Genomic DNA, 20,959 nt, shown 5'->3' on the forward strand with positions numbered 1-20,959 from the left:
GTGATTGATTTTTTTTTTGGTTGTTTATCACTTTTCAGGTTTTAATTGGGCATCATTTTTTTTAATAAGGGTATATATGTAAATTTATATAAACTCACTTTTTCCATCCTTCTATTTTTTTCACTCCCAACCAAACAAAAATGAGGAAAATTAAAATCTTTTCTATCCTCACACTTTTACATCCTCTCACCATTTTCTATTCTCCCACTTTTCCACTTCTCCAACCAAACGGACCCTTACTCTTCTCCCTCACATTGCATCCAAACGGGCTAATAGAGGATACAAAAGCACAGAGAAATCAATTCTCATTTGTCTTTTAATTTTTTTTTTTTTTTTGTTGTTGTTGTTGTTGTTTTGGTCCCATAAGTTTGCATGTACTAATAGTCTAATAGTCTAATCTCATTAAAAAAGATATAGCTATTAGCTTTCTAAAAGCATTCTCATCAACAATTGTAACTGCTATAAATGCTATTTTTTAGCATCTAAAACCCAAAAAATCCACTCCATCAAAACTTGTATATGTTATAACATTTGTAATCTTGCTACAGTGCACTCCCATTTTTGAGAGCGCACTATAGTAAGATTGTATAATATTTTATTATTTCTAATTATCTCTCTCCTCAGACTCTCCCTCAAACTCTCAGACTCTCCCTCTCGTTATCTGGTTCTCCCTCACAACCCAGGCATCATCTCCCTTCCCTTTTCATCACGTTACCTTCGTTCTGAAACTCATTTGCTCTCTATTAAGCTTCAAAGGTTTGTGGTCAGTGATTGTGGTCATGATTTGGTGGGTTTTGTGGGTCTGATTTAGTGGGCATCGATGGTGCATCAAGGTGGTGGGTTTTGGTTGGGGTTGAGATCGAGGTGGGTGGGTGGTGGTTTTGTGGTGGCAGTGACAGAGGATTTTTTTTTTTTTTTTTTTTTTTTTTTTTTTTGTGGTTTGTGGTAGTGGTTTTGGTTCGGCGTAGTGTTCGGCTGTGGGTGTGGTTTTGGTGATGGGTTTATGGTCGTGGATGGTGATGGGTCATGGGTTTGGTTGGGTTAAGTCGAGTATGGGTGGTGGTGGGTTTTGGTTGGGGTTGAGATCGGAGTGGGTGGGTGGTGGGTTATGTGGTGGCTGTTGTGGCTGTTGGTATTGGGGTGAGACTAGGCTGCGGTGGTGGCTGGCAGTGGCTAGCCTTGGGTGTGGGTTGAGAAAGATGGAGAGACAATGGGAGAGAGAGACAGAGCGAGAGTGAGAAATAATTAAAAAAATGAATAAAAATATTAAAAAAGAATATTTAAATGAAGTTGTAAAAAAATAGAATATTTGATGTTTGGTGTATTATAAAATGAGGTGTTAAAATTGTAAAAGTAGTTTTTTGAGATTGTAAATGCTAAAATTTTTACAATTGTTGATGAGAATGCTCTTATATGGCCAAACTACGTCAATATAATTCTCTTTCTTTCTTTCTTTTTATTTATTTATTTATTATCTTGGTTCAGTTGTCTTTCTATCTTAATTTATTTTATTTTTACTATTTTCACATTCATCACTTATTCACGTTCTCTACGAAAATGGGAAGAAAAATAAATTTTATATATAAAAAAAAAAAATCTATTTTCCTAAATCCTTTAATGGGATCTTATAAGTCATGGTCAACAGAAAAAGGAACACGGCTTTTTTTGCAATAATTGAGGCATTGTTATGTTAGGGGAGGACATATCCAACCGTTGAGGATGGCTAAAGTAGCCCAAACGCAGTTGTTGAGAAAGGGAAAATGAGTCTTTAATTTTTAGCTCCAAGCTAATATAGAGCCAACGCCTTTTAGAATTGGAGTCACTAGGGTCCAAATTATAACAAACCCAGAGTCCACCTCCAATACCCTTTTAATGATATGGGCCCCCATAACCTGTCAAGTGGCCCACATTATTTTGTTTGGGAAATGGTGGCTGTGGGTGTTTTATGATTATCACAATTCACAAGTGAAAAGTGAATCAGCAATTGTGGGTGGATCAGCATCAAAACCCAAAAGCATTTACGTTCTCTTGCATGCAAATATGTAATATTTTAGAGAACAATAAGATAAGAATCATCGAATAGAATATAACATAATCTTATTTTTATGATTTTGGTTTGTTATTTCTTCTCTTTTATTTATTTGTTTGTTTATTTATTTTACATGTTAACANTCTAATACCTACCAGGTGAAATGGACAAGGCGTGGCAAGTCATTTTCTCTTGTTTCAGGGATAAAGCCAATGTCAATACTAAGGGTGTACATGGATCGAAGCGGCCAGGTTGAAGGAAAAAAATTTCATCCACACATCTTGGAAATTGTAGCCAATTTTTAGTCAACTTTGCTTTAAAGTGTATTTGTTTGAAGGTGAAATAAAATAGATGGAAAATTTTAGAGAGAAAATGAGAAGAAAATTTTTTTGGAGTGTGTTTGGTTGGACGGAGAGAATGGATAATAAATGCTAGCGTCCAGATGTTTTCTCTCCTACCCACCAAAAAGTTTTCTCTAAAATAAAGAAAAACTGAAGAAAAAAAAAATGGACATCATTTTTAAACAAAAATGTCAATGTACAATTACACTTTCACTCACATTACTTTTCTTCACACTTTTTTTCTTTCTTTTTTTCCTACATTACCTGCCACTTTTTTTTTTTCTTTTTTTCTTTTCTTTTGGTTTACTAGGCAGGCGTCCGCGTTGCCTGTCTTTTTTTTTTTTTTTTTTTTTTAGATGTGATTTTTTTTTATATGGATATGATTTTATTTTTTAATAAATTTAGGTGATTGATTTTTTTTTTGGTTGTTTATCACTTTTCAGGTTTTAATTGGGCATCATTTTTTTTAATAAGGGTATATATGTAAATTTATATAAACTCACTTTTCCATCCTTCTATTTTTTTCACTCCCAACCAAACAAAAATGAGGAAAATTAAAATTTTTCTATCCTCACACTTTTACATCCTCTCACCATTTTCTATTCTCCCACTTTTCCACTTCTCCAACCAAACGGACCCTTACTCTTCTCCCTCACATTGCATCCAAACGGGCTAATAGAGGATACAAAAGCACAGAGAAATCAATTCTCATTTGTCTTTTAATTTTTTTTTTTTTTTTTGTTGTTGTTGTTGTTGTTTTGGTCCCATAAGTTTGCATGTACTAATAGTCTAATAGTCTAATCTCATTAAAAAAGATATAGCTATTAGCTTTCTAAAAGCATTCTCATCAACAATTGTAACTGCTATAAATGCTATTTTTTAGCATCTAAAACCCAAAAAATCCACTCCATCAAAACTTGTATATGTTATAACATTTGTAATCTTGCTACAGTGCACTCCCATTTTTGAGAGCGCACTATAGTAAGATTGTATAATATTTTATTATTTCTAATTATCTCTCTCCTCAGACTCTCCCTCAAACTCTCAGACTCTCCCTCTCGTTATCTGGTTCTCCCTCACAACCCAGGCATCATCTCCCTTCCCTTTTCATCACGTTACCTTCGTTCTGAAACTCATTTGCTCTCTATTAAGCTTCAAAGGTTTGTGGTCAGTGATTGTGGTCATGATTTGGTGGGTTTTGTGGGTCTGATTTAGTGGGCATCGATGGTGCATCAAGGTGGTGGGTTTTGGTTGGGGTTGAGATCGAGGTGGGTGGGTGGTGGGTTTTGTGGTGGCAGTGACAGAGGATTTTTTTTTTTTTTTTTTTTTTTTTTTTTTTTGTGGTTTGTGGTAGTGGTTTTGGTTCGGCGTAGTGTTCGGCTGTGGGTGTGGTTTTGGTGATGGGTTTATGGTCGTGGATGGTGATGGGTCATGGGTTTGGTTGGGTTAAGTCGAGTATGGGTGGTGGTGGGTTTTGGTTGGGGTTGAGATCGGAGTGGGTGGGTGGTGGGTTATGTGGTGGCTGTTGTGGCTGTTGGTATTGGGGTGAGACTAGGCTGCGGTGGTGGCTGGCAGTGGCTAGCCTTGGGTGTGGGTTGAGAAAGATGGAGAGACAATGGGAGAGAGAGACAGAGCGAGAGTGAGAAATAATTAAAAAAATGAATAAAAATATTTAAAAAGAATATTTAAATGAAGTTGTAAAAAAATAGAATATTTGATGTTTGGTGTATTATAAAATGAGGTGTTAAAATTGTAAAAGTAGTTTTTTGAGATTGTAAATGCTAAAATTTTTACAATTGTTGATGAGAATGCTCTTATATGGCCAAACTACGTCAATATAATTCTCTTTCTTTCTTTCTTTTTATTTATTTATTTATTATCTTGGTTCAGTTGTCTTTCTATCTTAATTTATTTTATTTTTACTATTTTCACATTCATCACTTATTCACGTTCTCTACGAAAATGGGAAGAAAAATAAATTTTATATATAAAAAAAAAAAATCTATTTTCCTAAATCCTTTAATGGGATCTTATAAGTCATGGTCAACAGAAAAAGGAACACGGCTTTTTTTTGCAATAATTGAGGCATTGTTATGTTAGGGGAGGACATATCCAACCGTTGAGGATGGCTAAAGTAGCCCAAACGCAGTTGTTGAGAAAGGGAAAATGAGTCTTTAATTTTTAGCTCCAAGCTAATATAGAGCCAACGCCTTTTAGAATTGGAGTCACTAGGGTCCAAATTATAACAAACCCAGAGTCCACCTCCAATACCCTTTTAATGATATGGGCCCCCATAACCTGTCAAGTGGCCCACATTATTTTGTTTGGGAAATGGTGGCTGTGGGTGTTTTATGATTATCACAATTCACAAGTGAAAAGTGAATCAGCAATTGTGGGTGGATCAGCATCAAAACCCAAAAGCATTTACGTTCTCTTGCATGCAAATATGTAATATTTTAGAGAACAATAAGATAAGAATCATCGAATAGAATATAACATAATCTTATTTTTATGATTTTGGTTTGTTATTTCTTCTCTATTATTTATTTGTTTGTTTATTTATTTTACATGTTAACCTTATGGATTCAAACCTTTCTTTTTCCTTGAGAATTGCTTGTGACTCAAACTTAAATCCTTTATTTGATGAGTAGAAACTTCATCATTTTAGTAAATTAGAACTTACAATTCCTCTTATTTATTTGATCATAGTAAAGTGTTTTATCAAGAGCTATTGTTGATACTCATTTTCGCGACACATTTCGTACAAACCCGATTCAACCAAGGTCGACTTCCTTATGGACTCAATTCATGTATTATATTTTATTTATTCTTTTAAGCATGCCCAAGCCCATGCGACATATGGGGAAATTGAGGAAATGTGGTTTGGAGGGTATGGGTCGGTTCCTTTCAGACCTTTTACATGAGCCCAGCCCATACGTGCTACCAAGTGGGTAAGGGACACTGGTAGCACCTCAGGCTCATGAAGGAGGTTTTGTATCCAAAATTTCCACCCAAAATAGCTTTTATGCTCTGGGTGACTGTGGCCAAAGTTTCTGCCCAAACTTTTTTTTTCTTTAAACATAGTTGGCTCTCATTGCTAACTCCATTTGCTAGCCCTCACTTAGGTGAGCCTCCCAATGGTCTAAAATTTCTGACCAAAGGCAACTAATTAAAGAAAACCCACTTTATTTTCAAAATCATGCTAAAAGCATACCAAACTCTTCTCTAGATAAAAGCAATCCAAGTCAAAACACCAAAATAGTATTATAGGAGATAAAAGCTTCTTCCACTACTCAAAAACCAGTCAAGAGCAACACCCCAAACTCTATATAAAACTCTCTCTTCAGCTCATAAAAAAGTCAGCCATGTTCTACCTAGGGACTTGAAACTTCAAAGCAAAAACTCATTCAGTCAGTCAACAATCTCAAAAATCCGAACTTTAGGGGTGGAAATATGGGTATAGGGGAGCCTTCTCTCTCTTCCTCACAACTTCTCTCAATTTCCTCTTCTGGGTGACTGTGGGTCGAAATTTCAAACTTGTTGAACCATGTTTTTCCCATAGAGCTAAACTTGAGAGCAAAAACCACCGAACTAGAAAACATTCTCACAATTCCGAACCTTAGGGGTGGAAATATGAGTATAGGGGAACCTTCCTTTCTTTCTCACAACCTCTCTCAATTTCCTCTTCTGTGTGACTGTGGGTCGAAATTTCAAACCTGTTATGTTTTTATACTTTTTCTACACTTTTGTTATAACCATTTTGATTTTCTCTTGTCAAAGCACCATTAGCCTTTTGTTTATTGTACATTTGGAATTTTGGACTTGATTCTCCACAATAAACACCTTTAAAGAATCCAATGGGAGATTTGGGCTAATATCACATTTTCAGCCCTTGTCGCAAAAACGTCCCCGACATCTATTAACTCAACTTCCATTGTCTGGTGCTTCTAACAAAAATGTTTAGAGATCAAATTTCCTACATATTGTAACTATTGAATTATAAAAAAAATTAAAAAAGAAAAAAGAAAAAAAAAAAAAACACCACAACAACAACGAATTGTCTTAAATCTGATTGCTGAGGCACATAATTCAATTCTTGTTCTTTAGAGAAGGAAATCTAGTTTGATCCTTAATTATACTCCTGTTTTTTTTTACCCCTTTTTTTGAGTGGAAGAGAACAAAAATAATAGGTTCTTTACCTTAAAGTCGTTATCCAAATCATGTCACTTATAGACTTGGACAAAAATCAAATTTTACCATTTAATTTTTTTTTTTTTTTGAGAATAAATTTTACTGTTTAATGTGGGGAGCAAATTTAGAGATGAAATTAGAAGAAAGATAGGCATTCAGGCAAAATCTTATTATTCCCATAGATGTAGCTCAAACTATCACATAGGCAACAGGATTTGAAAATTTTGACTGATTTGTCTTGTTGTAGGGCATATATAGAAGAATAATGTTACGGTCACAAACTATGTTACAATATTTTTACAAATTATTGTTATAGTCAATTTTTTAATAATTTTTATCTAAACTCACTACTAACATCACTTTTTTTTTTTTTTACCAATAATCACTCACTAACATTATAAAAAAATTATTTTATAAAAAAAATTAATATCTCTAACATTATTCTATCCAAAATGCACAAATAGGAGTACTAGACAAAAGGCACAAACATTGATTTCCACCTTAATTTATCAAATAAAAATTTTAAATCACATGTTCAAAAATTTCTCATAGAAATAGAAGGGTATAATAAAGCAATTTGGTAGGGCTTGAAGCATTTCACTATTAACTTTCTTATTGAATGCTACAAAATACCCCCTTGACCCATTCCAATAGATCTTTCTCCGAAGCATTATAAACACAATTTCTAGTTCTAGCTTTGGCATTAATGAGCACCTTCTAACAGGTTTCAGAGCTTATGCCCACTTACCATTGTTTAACTCAGCTGCTTTGTAATCACCAGCTGCATGATGCATCAAAAAAAGCTGCATGGTGCATCTTAAAATGAACCAAATATTTGCTTTGTAGCAACTGAAAGCAGTTGAGAATCACAAAAATTAGTATCTAATGAACATTTAAGACTATCTAAATACTTAAAAAAAAAATTAAGACTATATAAATGTAAATGGCAGGAATACTGATGGGTCACCAACTTTCTGTCAAGGTCAGAATCCAGTTTATCGTGACTTGCTAGTGGCTTTAGAACTCGCCACGTGGTCTTGATGATAAATCCATTAGTTCTTCAGCAAATTTGCATCATAATTATCATAACTTTTTTCCGTACGTTATTGATTTGGTTGTGCAGGACCATGAAGGAAATGACAAAGAAGCAGCTATATTCTTTAAATAAAATAACCAAACAGGTTAGGTAGATATAAATGAATGTCATCTCATCCAGATATTTACCACAAAAACAAAAAACAAAAAAAAAAAAGTCATCTCATCCAGCCAATGGGGTTTATGTGCTATCCTACACCACCAATGAATGAGTACCATCTCACCTTCTCACCTTATTTACATGCATGTCTCATTTTGGAGTTATTTCTTATCAGTAAGTATTTAAGTCATCAGTTCTTTCTCCCAAAAAAAAAAAAAAAAAAAAAAAAGAAGAAGAAGAAAGAAATGAAAAGAAAGAAGAAGAAGAAGAAGAGGAAGTTATTATTATTATTTTCTACGTTTCTAGAATTCTTCTAATATCTAATTATTATCTCAAGTGTATTCAGTTTTCTGTATTAAGAGGTTATCTTTAGGATCTATTTGGGAACAATTTAATTAGTTGAAACTATTGTTTTAAAAACCAAATCAGGTCGGCTGGTTTAATTGGGATCTGAACCAAGAATCGATCAGGTCAAAACAAAAAAAAATCCGTCAAAATCGAGAAAAACTGGTCAAGAACCAAGTTAAACCAAGAACCAATCCCTTTTTTAGTTATTTGACCCATTCGGTTTTTAAAACCATTGCCGAAAATGAAAATATTTTACTGAAAGTGAAAAAGAATAATAAAAAAAAAGGTTAAAAGTTAGTTGAATAGTACAATATGACTCATGAATAGTACAAAAAAGAACCTAATAACTCAAATAAGCTGAAACTTGCATAACATTCCAAACGGGCTCTTAGTTGTTCCTACGGCATCATGATATTCTTAAGATGTTGGGTTAGAAACATGGTTTTAAAAATCGGACCAGAGGCAGGTTCCTAATTTTTACTGGTTCATCTCATTTTTTACTAGACCGAATTGGCATTTGGTTCCTAGTTGAACCGGTCAAACTGGCCAGTCCAATTCAATTTTTAAAACCTTGGTTTGAAATCTCTTGCCAACAGTAATTCTAGTAACACATAAAATGTCTTATTAAAAAAAAAAAAGTAACACATAAAATGTCACAACTTTTATTATAACTAATGTTCTACATGACAGATAACTAGTATTTTACATAACATATTGTGTAAGGACTCAATTTGAGTGTTGGGTTTTCAGCCCAACAAGCCCAAACAATACATTTATAGAGAGTGGGCTGACAGGCTTAGGTGCTGGCCGTTGATCACCATGCCCAAACTTCTCTTTAAAAATGGCTAAGTATTTTCTTATGAATGAGGGAATGCTCCTCGGCCTGTGGCCGAGGAGGCCCTTCCTTTTTCCCCCCCCCCCTTTGTTTGCTTTACTAGTTCTCCTTTTATAGTTTTAATCTTCCTATCTTTTGCTTCCATCTGTTGATTGTCTATTCGCCTTTTTCTCTGGTCGTCCATCCCATCGGAAGCTTTATCGATACTCAAGTGGCTCACTCTGACCAACGTTATCCTGCCAAGGGGTTACCTCTCCATTAATGCGGCCAGGGGGGGTTAGTTGAGTGCATTAAATGCGAGAGTGACAGCTTACCTTGGGGTTAGCCACTCCCCGAAATCACTCTTGTCAGGCCGAGGACAAGGTGTCCTCGGCGTGGATTCAAGAGAATAGGCCTCCTCCTTTCTCCTCAGAAATAGCTTGCTCTCCTCGGCATGGGCCTTGGCCTGCTATATGAAGGACTGAGGCTATCAGGCCACGGACCCCACAATAGCCCCTCAAAACTCTGCTGCACGTTCCTCGAACGGGAGAGGGTTTTGATACATGCGGATCCACTGGACGAATGGCCCTACTTTAGTTTATACTGATGCTGGCGGCTTCTTGACTGCCCGATGCGCGTTTTTAGCGTTTCGAGAATTAATGGGTGCCCACATTAAATTTTGACGGCACCACGTTCCCCACTTTAAACGGCATGATCTTCTGCCTTTATGAGAAAGCGGTTTCATTTGGGAAAATTAAGGGAGAGTATAAATACTTGTTTGACTTGCCTGGTTTCATCATTTTCGCGATTATTATTATTGACGCACATAGTTTGAACTTGGTTCGACTGGCACATTAGCTGAAGAGTATCGTCATACCTCTGTAAGTTTTCTTTTCTAGTGACCCCAAATTTCCTTGATTTCACTCTTCTTTTTCTTTTTTAGAGCTTTTAGTTATCTTTGGGGAATGGGTAAGTTTAAGGAGTTNTATATTTGTTTTTTGTTTTTTTTTTTTTTTTTTTTTTTGAATTTTAGATCTATATTAATCCGTTCTTGGCTTATTTCTAAGTTAAATACTTTTAACAATCAACCAGCCATACACTGACAGTGATTTAGCGACCACATATTTTAAAAGGGCAACCCAAAAAACAACGTGATTGGATCTAGTGAGAAAATTTTGTTCAGATTTATGAATCCTTTTCCCCATTCATTGATTACTTTCATAATGTGCAAAACTGGTTTTGGTTAGTGATTCAGATATTCATTTTATAAGTTTTTTTAAAAAAAAAATATGTGTGTTAAAAAAAATTATATTACTGGTACAAACCTATATCATTTGTGTTCCTATTAATTCTTTACATATGAAGTTATTATTTAAACAAGTATTGTATTAATTACAGCTGATATAATTTTGAGGATTGAAATCCCGTACAATACCTAAGGTTTTGTGTGTTTATTTTGCATTTTTTGTTTTGTTTTTGGGATAATATCACCATTCACCGGTAAATTGTTTTCCTTTATTTAAGGTTACCTTGACTATTTGTTGGAATAATATTTCTACCGCTACACATGATTAAGAATGATAAAAGTTGAAGTTAAATAAAGTTGGTATGAGTAAAATACATGAAGCTAAAGTTAAATAATGGTTGCAATTATATATCTACTTCTAGTCTAACTGTTGTAATTCCTTGCTGAGGGTGAAGTCAATGTGATTTTGCTGTTTTTTGGGCGGGCATTGGAGGTGTTTGATGAAATGCTTTATAGAGTTTTAGTTTATTTCTTTGTATTCTGTCGTTTATTTTTTTCTTTTTCTTTTGTCTAGTTGGTGCTCCCTGTTGTTTTTGTCCATCACATAAGCTTTAAACAGTTTGAGCATGTTGTAAATTTAATTGGCTTGTCTTGAATAAAATTTTTTTGCCAAAATATTTTCACCTACATTTGCCACTAAATACCTTGGATCTCTTTTTAGATTCTTTCAGTGACAACCTTTAGTGGAGCCTAATTTTGCTTCAATGCCTTGTTTCAGTTGGTGAATATCTCATCTTTACTTCTCCTTAATGCAAAATGCATTTGTTATTGTCTGATTTCCCCATTAAAATTGGGCTATGCACCTATTATATTACGACATTGATTACAAAGAAATTAAATGCATCTCATGAACATTCGAACTATATGATCTGCTTTGTATTTCACTTTTAATTTTGGTCCCTTAGCTGAGTTCTTGAGATGGAAGTTCCTAAACTAAACCCTCAACAAACTTACATAATTAGTAATGATAATGATCTTATGGCTTTACCCGTGCTTGCTGTTAATTGAAAATTTTCAAATATGTTTATCATTAAAATCACTCTTTGTTCATCTGTTAGGTTGAATGGCATGATTATAAGTATGCTATTCTTCTTTTGATCTCTGAGAGCGAAAAAAGGCAGGTGCTGGAGGGATTAGTGCTGAAGTTTAGATTGTTTTATATTAGCGAAGACCACATGTTTTCACACTTGTATAAGTTTTACCATTACGAAGAAGTACTGTAGAAATATATATTTTTTTGGATAGATGTAGAAACTTCAACATTTACCTTTAGCAACCATTTTGATGATTAAAAAATTGTTTTGAATGGAAGTATTTTGCATGGGTATTATCTTGTTTATTACACTTTGGCTTCAACTTGCATCTTTACAGAATTTGCTCGCAAATTTTAGGTTCTTTTTTGAGTGAAATAAATCATTGTCCATGAATATATATATATATATATATATATAATTAGGGCTCTTGTTCTAATAGCCATGTAATCAAAGTGCACATTTCAATAAAGTTTTGTTCATTCTTAAATCAAACTCTTGCATCACTTCGTGACCGTATAGGCAACATCAAATTGTTCAATTTGAAGCATTACAAGAAATTATAAATAAAATTTACACAATCAATTACATTTATTAAACTCTCAAAACCAATATAAACAAAAGAATAACAATATTTTATTACATTCTTCTTCATTTGTACTCTAAATCCTTGTAAAAGTTTTTGTAAATAAACAATGAAACTACTTAAGTGTTAAAATTAGAGAATACATTCAATGTTTTACTGATACTGAAAATTACCTTTTTGACAACAAAATATGGCTTCAATACATAAGGGAATGCTCGTAACAACTAATAAGTTCTACTTTGAAAACATTCAGTTACAACCGAAGGCCATCCACCATTAACACACTATAGCTTTCCAAATCTGGTTTAGCCATAAATTCTCGCAACAACATTCCACCTGTCATATATTTCAAAATAGTATTTTCTGAAGTGCAACCTTCAAAACAGATAGAGAATAACCTACAACATGGCCTAGTTTGACACCCATTTCTTGAGAAACTCGAGCAGCAACACTCATTGCAGCAACTTGTCTTGGTTGTGTGCATCCAATGCTGATTTTGCCTTAGACTTCTCAAGCAACTTGGACACCCCCTCATTATCAATATTGCAAGCATCCATAACTGATGCTTTGATAAAATCAATCTGATCCTCAAACACAAACTAATAGTCATCAGATATTTACTTTTTATTTTTTGAACCATTTTGTACACGCTTGTATCATCAACCTCCACTGACTGCTTCTTCTTCTTCACAATCTCATTTTCCAAAGATACAACACTCACATAAATTCAATTATAATCACAAATTCACAATCTTAGCACCAAACTAACATGAAAATCCACAAAAAAAAAAAGAAAAAAGACAGAATACAAAGAGATATACTAAAACTCTATGAAGCATTTCATCAAACATTTTCAAGTGCCCACCCAAAAAACAGAAAAAAATCACATTGACCTCACTCACAGCAAGTAATTACAATAGTTAGACTAGAAGTAGATACATAATTGCGACCATTATTTAACTTCAGCCATGGAAGTGGAAGTTTGGCCATGGATGTCCCTGATAGGTTTGGTGGAACGGAAGAGAGAGACTGAAATTTTGAAAAATTGAGAGGAGAGGGTAAATAGTTGATAGTTGAAACGAGAAAGTGAAGCTAAAGGAACACATCGTCGGTTGCTGACGTGGCTTAATGATGTGTCAATTTCTGAAGCATCAGATTCAATGAATGGTTGAAATTTGATAAAATCCTAGGGATTGTACGGGATCTCAATCCTAATTTTGTACTTCTGTGAGGATGTTTACCATATATAAATTTCCTTTAACCATCCAGTTTAATGAAACTCTTCTGATTGTTTGATGTTGGTCAAACATGAAGAAGTGATGCTTTTATGTGAAGAATAGAGTCTAAATCTTATAAAAGAGAGTATATAATGTGAGGTCTATGTTATTGTAGCATTATATTTTGATATTTTAAAAGATTCTTATATCTAACCTTTAATATATTTATTTTCATTTGTGATAAAAGTTTCAAGGAAATAATGTGAATATTATATTATTGATTGAGTTATTGTGGAAATCATGATAATTTAATAATGGGTATGCCTAACCCACTTGAGTGTATATGTTTTTATGGATAAGACAAATGGTTTTGTTTATCACTTTTTCTAAGATTATGTCAATTTTTTTTTAAAATTTTTTTATGTAGGGCTTCATTGCTTCAAGGGGTGATACAAGAATTTGAAGTATCTTAGACAACATTTTGGATAGTTTTTTTGTAAAATATATTGGAGTTTGACCGCTTTTAGGTAATCTTTGCAAAGCATATTGAGCGGCGGACCATAGATTTCCATGCAAGCAGAATGCAATATGCAGTAACTAATTAGCAACTCTAAGCTGCTAGAATCAAACAAAAAGACTAATAAAAAATTGTTGAAGGTAATGTTTGGAGAAAAATTATCCTCTATGGCTTTTATATATTGTTTTTAAGGTAAAAGTCATCCTCTATGCTTGTGGGCACAGGGAAATGAATATATATATATATATATATTTTAAGAGAGTTTCAACTTATAATATTTGCTCCTCATGATACCTTTTTATCATCAGACCAATACCTCAATTGATATTTGATGTGAAGAACTTTAAATCTCTTATTCAACTGTAAGAAATTTTACCAATTGAGGTAATAAGAACCCACAAATGGATGCATATTTTTGAAGTTAGTGTCACATGTATAGAAATTGTATTAATGTATAAAAAAAATTAAAAAAACATGATTCTTATAGGCATAATAACCTATGAAAAATTCCTTGCCACTTTTCTTTTGTGATACATGTAGACGTTCTAGTTAACTATTGTGATAACGATTCAATGAAGGCATTGTTTGTAGCACATAGTCATTGGTCTCAATTTTTTACTCTTCAATCCTATATCATTCTCATTGAGATTTATGTTATTGGTACAAAGAAAATTTATCAATTTTTACAAGCAACTTTATATGATAAAGATTTCTATCAATAAAATCAACACTATAATTTACCTCCTCGATCAACATTGTTGAACTCCTCCACATATCACCTATTATACTCTTCTTCTTGTTTTTTCCCCTAGGCAAATAGAGAAAGAGCGAATGGGAGAATGAGATACTAAGAGGGCATTACTTCAATTTTCACTCATAAGTAATGGACATCTTAGCCATAGAACTACAATTAAATGACAGAATACCAATGTTGTCCTATAAAATATTGTTGCTACCCAAATTTTAAAGGGCATCTAAGCCCAATAGGCGCAAAAGCCCACGGACAAAGAAATCCATGAATTGGTACAAAAGCCCACTAACGGGTATGAAGGCCCACAAAGGTTTGAAAGAGCCTACACGTAGAATTGGCCATACTTGTACAGAGCCCAAGAAAAAAGACAAAAGAAAGAGTAGAAAAAAGATTATGGGGCTCCATTCCACTAAGCAAGCATCAGAATGAGCCACAAAAATCTTCTATACCTGCCATCAGTTCAGCAAATTTACTTATTTAATTTTTATCTTTTTCATCCACGAAGGAAATGCCAAAGAAGGCAGCTATATTTGGAAATGTTAACGAATATCCGGATATTCGTTAGCAATCCATTAAAAAAAAATTATAGAAAAAGAAAAAAATTAATAATTTTTTTTCTATTTTTTATAAAAATAATGTCAAAAATTTCTTAAAATACATCATTAACTATTGTCTTAACAGCACTGACTAACATCAACCATTCTCTTCAAGGCATATAGCAGTAAAACGCTTCTTTAAATACAATAACCAACCAAGTTCGGTAGATACTCCATAAATCAATGTCATCTCATCCATTTATTCACCCAAAAAATAAAAGTCATCTCATCCCGCCAATGAGGTTCATGTGAAATCCTACAACACCAATGAATAAGTGCCATTTCACCTTCACATCTTATTTACATGGATAAGACAACATATGAAGAGATTTTTAATAATGTTGTTGTTTTGTAGAAATATGTAAGGGTGAAAAAGTATATAAAAATATGCTTCTTCCGTCCCACTTTGTTTGTCCTCTATTTTATTTTAAGATGTCTCAAAATATTGTCCTGTTTTTAAAAATAAAAGTCATTAATTTACTAATATTCTTATTATACTCTTATTAATTTACTAATTCAATTTTTTGATAAATTTATTTAAAAGTAGTTTTAAAAATTTATACATTTTTAAAATGTAGATAAAACAATAAATAATATTTTCTTAAAATAAAAAAAAATAATATTATTTAAATACTGAAAATTATTGTCTAGACAATAATAACAAACGCCCAATAATTTCTTATATTTTTGACCTGTCATGACTGGTTGTGAGTCATAACTTATAAATGTGCGGTAGTAAATTTAAGTAGGTAAAATATCATAATTATTCTGACATTTTGTCATTCTCAATAAACCTACCCTTTTTCTCTAGCAACTCACGCATTTTGACGTAAATGTTGCAGCAAAAAGTTGTGTTATTAAAATTTTTGATTTCTAATAATTATGATATTTTGTCATTTTCAATAAACCTATCCTTTTTCTCTACCAACTCACGCATTTTGACGTAAATGTTGCAGCAAAAAGTTGTGTTATTAAAATTTTTGATTTCTTACTTTTCTTTTTTTTTTTTTTTTTTTTTTTTTTTTTTTTTTTTTTTTTTTTTTTCCTGAAGATTTCTTACTTCTTATTCTATATAATAAGCTGTCGTTCTCTCCTATTGCCCCAAAGAGACCTTTTAAGTTCTCTAAATTCTTTAACCCTCTCCTTTCTCTCTTGTTCTCATCAGCCGAAACAAAGCCCCCTCCTCTTAGCGACAGCTAAATCTACACCTCTCTATTTCTTGCTCAGTGAGTACTCCATTCATTTTTTTTCCTTGTTTGTTTTTTTTTTTTTTTGGGTTCATATATCACGTTGATGGTAGATATTTGTGTAGCTAATAAATTTGAGATGATTTTTTTTTCCTCTCTATTTGGTTAGATCAGTGAGCCATCTCATTCTAAAAGAATGAAGCCCAAAAGAACTATCAATCCGAGGCGGAGAAAGAAAATGGGTCCTAACAAGTTCTTAGGTGCCAATGTACTCACAAGCGAGTTTGATATTGGAATTGGGGGACTAGGAAAAAAAAGGTAAAATAGAATATGTATGATTTTGTTATTCTGTATTTCATCTTGGATTATTTCGTTAAACTGGTTTGCTTTATCTATATCTTGATTCTTAGGTTTATTATCTATTTAGATGTTATTGCTGCCAGAAATTGTTATAATGTTGCCTATTACTGATTGATTTCTTGGTCTCCTAGTAATGTCTTTCTTAATTTTGATGACTAATCCTCGATGTACAATAACTTGTTAGTTTTGAACATGCTTTCACCATAGGACTTAAAAGGTGGTCTTCTCGTTTACCTTCCATTTTGTCATGTCAAGAGAGTTGAACCCAAACTGGAAGTATGAAAAATGTAAAGATGATGATGACAATATACCGTGGAGTTGTTGGTAAATTTTCTTTTTTATAAGTACAAAAAAGGTATATTCAAAAAATTGCTAATAATTGATAAAGAAGAAAATTCTCTCACTTGTTCTCTCTAAATTTCTCTTTTCTATTTCTGATTTTTTGTTCTCTCTAAATTTCTCTGTTGCATTTCTGATTTTCTGTTTTACTTCCTTGCTGTAATTCTTGCACAAAATCTTCAATAATCACCCCAGACAATCACAACATGCATTTTGTTCAAATTACTGTTATTGGAGCACCTTACAAGGATACTGGTGGGTATGGTGATAACATGCATTTTTTTTTTAATTATTATTGAAATGCAGGTGATAATATGCTTTGCTAAGCTTATTGTAAATTTCTCCTACCTTGGTATGGAAGGACCTAAAACTCTTATTGACCCTTGATTTCTTTGCTTCCTTCATAACACCTGATGTTTTAAGATTATTCAAGTAAATCAAAAGGGCATGGCTGTGGCCTGTGGGTGTGTGTTTTTAATTATCTATACTACTATCTATTTAAGATGCTTTCCGAATGTACCCTCATGTACTTTTTAAAAAGTTTTAATAATAGTATTATTTTAACTAAGTAAAATCACTCAATTTTAAATTGTTGAAGTTAAATTGATATTTTTAAAATTTTTTGGTAAAAAATTCTAAAATTTGGGCTTTTAATTTCACCATCTCACGTTTAAGGTTCAACTGCTCTTTTAACTTCCACTAAAAAAAAAGGGCTTAAGGCTTGAATACCTGCTCTTTACCATAAAAATTGTGAATTAAAAAAATTGAACAATGCAGGCTGTGAATTACATCATAAAAATTGTGCTAATTGCCCAGCTTGTGGGGTGTAATAATAAATTTTGTATGCCACCATCCTGACCTTTCTTTTCATTGAAGAAAGCACAGTGGCCACCATTTTTTTTTAGCCATGATCAATGATGATGAACAATCTTTCATGAATCAAAAGCTTTTTTATTAGCTAAGTCCTCTAAATTTGCTAAATTCAAAGCAACTCGGCATGGAACCGAAGCTTAGAACACCCTTTCAACCCGTGAGTTAAAAACTAAACTCTAATATATTAACAAACATATTTCTTAAAGATTTATGGAATCTACAAAATAGTTGGGAAAATAGATTCATATAAGAGTCTTAAGTTAGGAGAAGAAATAGCATGTAAAGACATGGGGGCAAGCTGCATACTTCAAATAAGGAAGAGTCTGTTTCGAAGAACAAAATCCCTGCACTCTTCTCTATTGATTCTACCATCCTTATTGTTGTATCTGCAAGAGTGATCTTATGAATACTAATATGCTCCCAGATGACTATGCTTATCTTGTCAACGAAAGCCTCGAGATTTATGTCATGTTAAATTCTATCAAAATGGCAATTACCATTTGCTTTACCTGATCAAGAACCAAAAAGAAAATTACAAAGTTTAAAAAGGAAAAATCTTTGACCAACGGCAGAGCACTTCATTTTACCTTAAACCGCAATATTCATTGTCATGATTCATTTTCCTAACTCGATCAATGATCAGATGAGCACCTAGTATTTATAATTCAAAGCCATCAAAATTTTGCTATTTATCGTGTAAACAAAAGGAAAAATTAAACAAAGTTTCAACTTGAAAGTGAATAAAAAGTCAAGATATACCCAGAGTTGAATGAGAAAAAAAATCCAAAATTCAAAGTTAATACGAGAAATAAAGAGTCCAATTCAGAAGACCAAAAAAACCCAAAAAGTGAAAATACTATTCAAAACCTCTAGACTGCGACGCCATAGTTTCGTTTTTAGCTATTTTTTTTTTTTAAGCTATCCTACTCTCTTCTTAGGCACAGAGAGTATCAAATATCAAAACCAAACAAATCCCCTCCATACAAAACCACAGTAAAGCCCATGCCGAGCAAGTATCTCTCACCATTGTCACCAACTCCGTTCTTTGTTCCCTCGTGTCCCAAATGTTATGACCAAACGGCCGTGTCGTTTATGTTCTCCTTGCCGTTTTATGCTTGTATGGTCGTTTTGTCAAACAAAACCAGCCCCAACTCTTCCTTTTTATATTTTCGATGAAATTAGTGTTAAAACTTTTTTAAAATAAATTTTATTAACAATTGCTCTAAGAGCACTTGTTAACAGAATATTACAAGAATAAAGTAAGAAAAATGTAAAAATATCATTTTAGACCATACATTTTTAGGGTCACATTTAATTTGATTCTTACATTTTGATAGTAGTCAATTTGATCATTTTTATTTTTAATTTGCAGTCAATTTGGTCTCTACCGTTAACTCACTAACATAAAATATCTATGTATCAAATAGTGTGCACTATTGGTTGTATCGTACTTGGTTTTTAGAAGGTTCGTAGTTGTTCTATTACATGCAATGCTCATATTCTTGTATTTCATTTTACATCAATAAAATACTGGGTAAAATACTATTTTGGTCCCTAAACTTTATCAGAAGTTTATTTTTCATCCTTAAACTTTAAGAAGTTCATCTTTTGTCTCTATACTATTGAAAAGTTCATCTTTCATCCCTAAATTATTGAAAATATTTTATTCATGTCCTTAAACTTTTTTTTTTTTAAAGATTTGTCATGTCCTCAAACTTTACCAAAAGTTTGTTTTTCATTCCTAAACTATTAAAAAAGTTATTTTTTCATCCCAATTTTTATCTCTGAACTATTGATTTTTTTTTTTTTTTTTTTTAACAAAGTTTAGGAATGAAAAAAATAACTTTTTAAAGTTTAGAGACGAAAAACAAAATTTTGGTAAAGTTTAGAGACCAAAATAGTATTTTACCAAAAATAAAATATTGTCATCAAGAGATTTCTAACATTAATAAGAAATTTTTATTGATCTAAAAAGAATATTCACAAAGAAGTAAATATATCTAACTGAACTTTTGAAATAAGCAAATCCTTTGTAGTTGCTAACAAGCATTTTCATGAGATACAATTGTCTTTTTTCCATCTCTAAAGAAACTTAGGTAACACAAAAATACAAAATTTAGATAACACAACGATCTACTGCCTTCTGTTTGCTAGTTGGCCTTGGCATGCTTCCTTCAAATACAATGTCAAAACTAGAAGGTTGCTAGTGCTGCCCCTATTTGAAATTCTTTAGGAACTTTTTTCAAACACTTGGCATGCCTTCTTTGTAAACCCAAAATAAAAACTGTCCATTCAAAGAGTGCTAGGGATGGCAATGGGATGGAGTGAGGCCGAAGGATGAGGTCTTCATCTCCACCTCGTATGGCTTTGTCTTGCCTTGTACCTATCCTGCCCCGCATGACAGGGCAAACTTCCTTACCTCATTCCCACCCCTTAGGACCCCGTGAAACCCAATGCTGCCCCACCTCACACCTATTACATTATTTTAACTCATTTCATTAATATAAATATACTAAAAATTACAAATAAATTTATCACATCAAATAAAACTATTTTTTAGTAAGGACAAAATAATAATATCCAATGTTTTTAACAAGACAATGTCAAAACAAAACAAAAGGTCTTTAATATTCATAAATTTAAATATTTAGTAGTAATACAAATCAAGTCTTTAATGCTAATAGTCTAATAGATAACAACATAATCCAAACTCTTAATACATAACAAAAATCACATTGCCTAGTTTTTCAAAAATAATTTCCACTTTCTTTCACTATATTGCAGGTGGGGCTAAAAAGTCTAAACTCATCATTGCCCGCCTCAGGGCGCAGGGCAAAAATCTTACTCCTTGCCACCCCACCACCTATGTGGGGCGGAAAAAACCTTTAAGGGCAAAGTGGGGTGGGTGGGGCAGGAAAGACCCGTAAGGACGAAGGGGGGCAGGCTGGCCTGGCTCAAGGTGAGGAAGGAAAAATTGCAATCCCTAAAGAGCACTCCAGCTCATTACATGCAATCAAGGTAGTAAAAAAAAAAAAAAAAAAATTACAAGACTATCCCATGGTTCTCAATTGTTGCTACATCACAATGTCAATTTGAAGTTTTAGAATGTATCATTCTTCTGAGTGGTCTACTTTCTCCATCTGTGGGTGGAGATCCACATAAAAATTTGAACAATATAAGGTCTATGGCAAGAAGATGATGTGGTTGGAGTCTTGGAGATTTAGAAACATTCGTTCACCCCTGTTCTTCATGTAGGAATTTTACTTAAAAATTAATTT

The 20,959-nt window shown here is 32.9% G+C and overlaps 1 long non-coding RNA gene across 2 annotated transcripts; it reads left to right on the top strand.

Moving 5' to 3' along the window:
* Window positions 1-15,941: 15,941 nt before the first annotated feature.
* On the top strand, window positions 15,942-17,327 carry LOC136066388 (uncharacterized). Of its 2 annotated transcripts, none has more exons than XR_010627859.1 (3): window positions 15,942-16,148; window positions 16,279-16,427; window positions 17,115-17,327. It is a non-coding gene; the product is annotated as an uncharacterized LOC136066388 (long non-coding RNA). The 2 variants fall into 2 exon arrangements; XR_010627858.1 differs by lacking the exon at window positions 17,115-17,327 and adding an exon at window positions 16,677-16,872.
* The last annotated feature ends 3,632 nt before the right edge of the window (window positions 17,328-20,959 follow it).

This window comes from Quercus suber, unplaced genomic scaffold (assembly GCF_002906115.3).
Source record: "Quercus suber isolate HL8 unplaced genomic scaffold, Cork oak 2.0 scaffold_34, whole genome shotgun sequence".
Taxonomy (NCBI): Eukaryota; Viridiplantae; Streptophyta; class Magnoliopsida; order Fagales; family Fagaceae; genus Quercus; species Quercus suber.